This window comes from Colobus angolensis, unplaced genomic scaffold, assembly GCF_000951035.1.
Source record: "Colobus angolensis palliatus isolate OR3802 unplaced genomic scaffold, Cang.pa_1.0 Scaffold57, whole genome shotgun sequence".
Classification (NCBI taxonomy): Eukaryota; Metazoa; Chordata; class Mammalia; order Primates; family Cercopithecidae; genus Colobus; species Colobus angolensis.
In genome coordinates, this window is record NW_012119265.1 from 3421628 (window position 1) to 3428235 (window position 6608).

The 6608-nt window shown below is 40.9% G+C and overlaps 1 protein-coding gene across 2 annotated transcripts in view; it reads left to right on the forward strand.

Annotated features, from left to right (window-relative positions):
* MAPK1IP1L (mitogen-activated protein kinase 1 interacting protein 1-like) overlaps positions 1–6608 on the forward strand; it is a 15133-nt gene that overhangs the window by 540 nt on the left and 7985 nt on the right. The gene's annotated exons all lie outside the window — the stretch shown is intronic.

Genomic DNA, 6608 nt, shown 5'->3' on the forward strand with positions numbered 1-6608 from the left:
CCCACCCTTTCCCGGCGGGCGCGACCCGCTCGGAGGCCGGTTCGCTCCGGTTGATCCCGGACTCCCTTTGTTTGTGCGTCCCTAAAGGGCTGCCGGCCTCGCGCCTCTTGTCCCCGATTTCCCCTCTACCCCCACCCTATTGCACCCATTCATTAATTTCTAATAAAAAGGGAAAAGCCTGAAAAGATTATTACAGGAATCTCGGGGGCTTGTTAATCCGCAGTGTGACAACGTTCTGGTTATGACTCACTAGAGGAATTGCCCACGGATACATTAGATGAATATCCAGGGCAAACCACGAGAAGGGCAGAATTTAGGGATCTCCTTTTTTGGGACTGAAGAGCACATACCTACGATAGCTTATATATAGGGGGACCGTTTTCCTCTTTACCTTGAAAAGCAAGAGTACAGCTTTTAATAGGTAAAGATTCCGGTGTTAAAGCATGAAGCCGGACTCACTCGACCGAAAAAATTTTTTTTGGTTTTACTACTAGAGAAATACACACCTGGGGGTTGTAAAGGTCTATTTTGAAAGCGAACCCTCATTACAGGCAAAAGTAGCCTTCAGAAACATTTCGTAAGTTCTTTGTTCACTGGTGTTCTTTGAGGGAAGAATAGAAATTTTTCATGCTGGCATCTCTAAGCCCACAATGCAAAGCGAGTTTGCTTCAGAAACTTGGAGTGAATTGCAAATATTGGAATGTTCTTTTCCTCTCTCCAGGAGGAATGGGTAATATCCATCCCCAGTCTCTTAGCTGAAACTTTTGAAGCTAGTGTGTTTTGAATTCAAAAATACTTGGATTTTATCTTCATCTTTTTAGAAAGATGACATATTAGACGAGAGATAACACCCCCAGCAGAGTGCGACACCGCATAATCCAACATTAATATTTGCAGCAATAGATGTGAACATTCATTCTAAGTGGGAGCGAATAGAAACTATAAATAGCTTCAGGTCACATTTTGCCACCATGTAAGATTTGTGCCAAACTTGGGAAAGTTTATTTTTTCAGAAGTCTCTGGATTGTGAAGGGCAGATAAAGATTTATGGACCTAAAAGTAAGCATCGTAAAAGCTAGTATTTGTTGAGGTTTTGCTGTATTCCAGGCAGTGACCAAGAGATTTGTTTATTATATAAGTCTTAGAGCAAATCTATGATGTGGGTACGATTCTGATCTCCCTTTGCCGCAAGTTTGGAGAGTTGGGCTTGTCAACTCTGGCCAGTCCAACCAGTGAAGAGCTGCAGTTGTAGCTGGATAGTCATACTTTAGCGTTTACTCTTTTACCTATAAGCTAGATGTCCACATACAAAGGAAAGAGAATTTGGTACTTGTTTTCCACCCAAGCACTATTTTAGGCACTTGATTGGACAGAGTCCCATTTAGTTCCTCGCAGCATTACTGGCCTGGTTGTTTTTTGTTTTTTGTTTTTAACTGCGTGGTTTTTACAAACAATATGGCCTGTTCTTTATAGTTCAGGTTCGTTCAGATGAGCTGACTCTTACTGAAATAATTCAAACCCTCGTCTAAGGTCTCTCTGCTAAGACTTTCCCCTTCCCTTGCTATATTCTAACCCATCTGAACTGCTTATACCTCCTCACAGATTCTCCCAATTTTTACACCAACTGCTCTTCTTTCCCTAGGGCCCATTTCACCGCCCTCTACTCCCAACTCTTTCCTTATGGTCCTTATGGACTGCAAAAGACAGCACATCTCAGGAATCTCCATGTAATACTATAATTTCTCTAAAGCCCAACACATTGTTTGGCACATATGTTCCAATAAATATATAACTAAATGCCAAGAAATATTGCAGGTTGCATATCCCTTATCCCAAATGCTTGGAACCAGAAGTGTTTCAGATTTTGGATTTTTTTTTTGTATTACACCAGTTGAGCATCCGAAATCCAGAATACTCTAACGAGCATTTTCTTTGAGCGGCATGTTGGCACTCAAAAAGTTTCAGATTTTTGAGCATTTCAAAACCCCCGTTTTTGAGTTGCCCAAATGTAAAAAATGGAACATAATCAGATAAATGAGCCAATGCTGAAAACTCGCATGTATTCTAATTTATAACTTTTTATTTTTGAAGACAGTCACTCACTGCAAGTTCCGCCTCCTGGGTTCAAGCGATTCTCCTGCCTCAGCCTACCGAAGTAGCTCGGATTACAGGCGTCTGCCACCATGCCCAGCTAATTTTTTGTATTTTTGGTTGAGATGGGGTTTCACCATGTTGGCAAGGCTGGTCTTGAACTCCTGATCTCACGTGATCCACCCCCCTTGTCCTCCCAAAGTGCCGGGATTACAGGCTTGAGACACTGTGCCCGGCCATTAATTTATATTTTCAGTATGATACATATCATCCCCTGCATACCAAACAAATCAACCCCAAAATTTTGATTTTATTTAATTTCGCCTAATAAATATCTAACATGTATATAGCACTTTATAGATTAAGTGTGTTACTATTTTCTGTGCAGTGGGCAGGAGTTATAACTTCTACAGATGGAAAATGGTCTCTTATTGAGAAGTTTATTTTTGTCGAAAGATACTGTCAAAAGGATTGATGTCTGGGTTTCATCACTGTGTAGTCCCATACTGTTTATTACTCTGTCACAATTTGAAGGCTCTGAGAAATATCCATGAACTCCACTAGTAATTCATGGAGTTCAACTTTCTTAACCACCCTCCTCCCTGACCCATGATTGAATTGTCATTTTTACCCTAACAGCTGTGAGAGTTTCCAAAATGTTACGTTTTACTTTTCTAGTGTATATCAAAAGAAATTTTGTACTGTTTTAAAATTGCTATTTTTGCTGCTCAGAGAATAAAAATTATTATTTTTCAGATGATGGGTGGATCGGATCATGCTATAAAATGGTAACAAAGTTTTGGAAATAAACGCTTTAGATTATTCCAAAAAGGAAAAAAAAAAATGAAAGCCTTTCTTGAGTATACATTTTTTTTATGAGTTCAAGGTTACATTGGCCTCATCTTAATAATTAGCAGTGAATCAGATATTTTGGAATAGCTTTATATTTTTATTTATTTTTCTTTTTGAGACAGAGTCTCACTGTATTGCCCAGGCTGGTCTCTAACTAGTGGCCTCAAGCGGTCTTCCCACCTCAGCCTCCTAAGAAGCTGGAATTACAGGTGCACACGACCAAGCATGGCTTAGAGTAGCTTTTTAGAAAACCTAAACTTTTTACATTCTGCAACTCTCCTCACAATGAAACGTTCATGTCCAACTCTGTTTTTCACCTTTTCTAATGAAAGTATTCTCCAAAGAGCAAATTGAAATGCTTCCAATTGCAGTTGTTCCCCCTTATCCTAGGGTGACACATTGCAAGACTCCCCAATGAATCCCTGAAACTGAAGTCTATACACTGCCGAAGCCTAAGTGTACCATGTTTTTTAGATCTAATAACCAAGATGGGCTGATAGCATATACAGCATGGATACACTGGACAAAGGGATGATTCACGTCCTAGGCAGGAGGGTGCAAACTTTCATTTTGCTACTCAGAACATGCTCTTGCCCCATTTAAAACTTACGAATTGGCCAGGTGCAGTGGTTCATGCCTGTAATCCCAGCACTTTGGGAGACCGAGGCAGGCGGGTTACTTGAGGCCAGGAGGTCTAGACCAGCCTGGCCAACATGGTGAAACCCCATCTCTACCAAAAATTAAAAATTAGCTGGGCGTGGTGTCATGTGCCTGTAATCCCAGCTGCTCGGAAGACTCAGGTAGGAGAATCACTTAAACCTGGGAGGCTGAGGTTGCAGTGAGTCGAGATCACACCACTGCACTTTAGCCTGGATGGCAGAACGAGACTCCGTCCCAAAAACAAACTTACTAATTGTTTATTTCTGGAATTTTCCATTTAATATGTTCGGACCTCAGGTAACTAAAACCACGGATGAGGGGGGATTACCCTGACATGAACTCTGATTATTCTAGTAATGCAGAACTGGTCACTTCACTAAGACAGTGCCATAGAACAGAACTTGTTATTAATTCCTATGCTTAGGGCTTCGTTTTTTAATCACGAGATTCTAGCACCTCCCCTATCTTCCAAACTTGGATTTTGAACTTTAAAATTTTGAAGTAGTATTGTGAATCAGTTGAATATTATTAACCTGTAGAATAATTTATGTAATTCTGTGACTGGGTAACTTTGTAATTCGGAAAACCTGAACAGTCAAGACCATTTGGTTCACTTTGATTCTCAACTCCAGAATTAATATGAACTTTGATACAGATTCATTTTCTATTTTATTGTGTGATATGATTGATGTTAAACCTTAACATGGAAATGGGTTGTATGTGTTTTTTGATATTCTGAATAAAAAGGATATAGCAGTTGGGATAGGCTTGGGTTCTTGTCCTTCATGTTCTTGTCCTTTCATTCCTCATGATAACCAAATCATAATTAGAAATAAGATGCTAAGGGGCCGGGTGCAGTGGCTCACGCCTGTAATCCCAACACTTTGGGAGGCCAAGGCGGGCGGATCACCTGAGGTCAGGAGTTCAAGATCAGCTTGACCAACATGGGAAAACCCTGTCTCTACAAAAAATCAGCTGGGCGTGGTGGCGCATGCCTGTAATCCCAGCTACTCGGGAGGCTGAGGCAGGAGAATCACTTGAACCCGAGAGGCAGAGGTTGCGGGGAGCCAAGATCGCACCATTGCACTCCACCCTGGGCAACAAGAATGAAACTCTGTCTAGAAAAAAAAAAATAGTAAGATGCTAAGAATATAAGAATACAAAGGTGACTCTATATTAATACTGTATTGATAGGTCAAAGGAGAAAAACCATGAGATCCATTCATTAGATACTGAGAAGTCTTTTGAGGGAATTTAGTGTCTTCTTGTTTTCTTTATTAACTAACAAAATAGGAATAAATAAATAATAGCATAGGCATAAATTAACTTAATGTAATTTTTTAAAATCTCAAACTAAAAATGGGAATCATACTTAAACATTAGAAGCATTCCCAGGAGAGTTGGAACAAGACTGCTGTGCCCACTGTCACTACTTAACATTTCATTATTTAAGTCCTAGCAGGTGCAAAAGAGAAAATATGCATAATTATTAGAGAAGGAAAATTATTTTTTGCAAATGGCATATTTTTTAAATCTGGAAATCCCAGAGAATCAAGTGAGAAACTTTGAAGAATAATTCAGTAATGTTGCTTCCTACCCTAGGTTAATTAATATAAAGAAGAGTTAAATTCCTATGGCATATTTCTGGTCATAAAAACATCACTAAACTTTTAAATAAAACCCAAAACACTTCTACTATTAAACATTTAAATGGGCTGGGCACAGTGGCTCACGCCTGTAATCCCAGCACTTTGGGAGGCCAAGGCGGGCAGATCACAAGGTCAAGAGATCGAGACCATCCTGGTCAACATGGTGAAATCCTGTCTCTACTAAAAGTACAAAAATTAGCTGGGCGTAGTGGCACGCACCTGTAGTCCCAGCTACTCAGGAGGCTGAGGCACGAGAATCGCTTGAACCGAGGAGGCAGAGGTTGCAGTGAGCCGAGATTGCACCACTGTGCTCCAGCCTGGAGACAGAGCGAGACTCCATATCAAAAAAAAAAAATTTCTGCTAAAAATTTTAAAAATTAGCTGGTTGTCGTGGTGCATGCCTGTGGTCCCAGCTATTCAAAGGCTAAGGTGGGAGGATCACTTGAGCATGGGAGGTCGAGGTTGCAGTGAGCTGTGATCACACCACTGCACTCTAGCCTGGGTGACAGAGCAAGACCCTGTCTCAAAAAAAAAAATTGAAATGAATGTGAGCTGTGTATACATTTGAGAAAGATTAATAAAAAGATAATTATTTGCCTCCCTATTCTAGTTCAGGGTCTCAATGGCTGGAGCCTTTCCTGGCAATTCAGAGCCCAAGATGGGAACCAGCCCTGACCTGGATGCCATCCCAGCGCAGGGTGCTCTCGCCCACACCCCCACCCATGGAGACTGGGCTGTGTAGACACATCCATTCATGTGCATCTTTGGGGTATGGGAGGAAACTGGAGTACTTGGAGAAGACCCATAAAGATGGGAGAATGAGCTAGCTTCACACAGTGACCTCAGCTGAGACTTTTTTTTTTCTTCTCATCAACATTATAACAAAACAAAGTTGAATGAAACGTCTTTTGAGGACCTGCTGTAGACTCAGTTAAAACCCTGTCCCATATTTGAACGATCAATTAGAAAGTACAATGGAAGAAAAGAGCCTATTTGCAACCACAGGAAAAAGTTTAACAGAAATCCCTTAAAAGAAAAGTATATATGAGATCTGATCAAGAAAATGATCTACATGAAAAGGACGGGAACTAAACAGTCCTCTGTGTCTGCATTTGCAGGTAGAAGATATTCAGGGAGCCGGCTGAGGTGGTTCTCGCCTGTAATCCGAGCACTTTGAGACGCCAAGGTGGGCGGATCACTTGAGGCCAGGAGTTGAAGAGTAACCTGGCCAACGTGGTGAAACCCTATCTCTTAAAAATACGGAAAATTAACCGGGCATGGTGGCGCTTGCCTATAATCTCAGTTACTCAGGAGGCTGAGTCAGGAGAATCTCTTTTTTTTTTTTTTTTTTTGAGA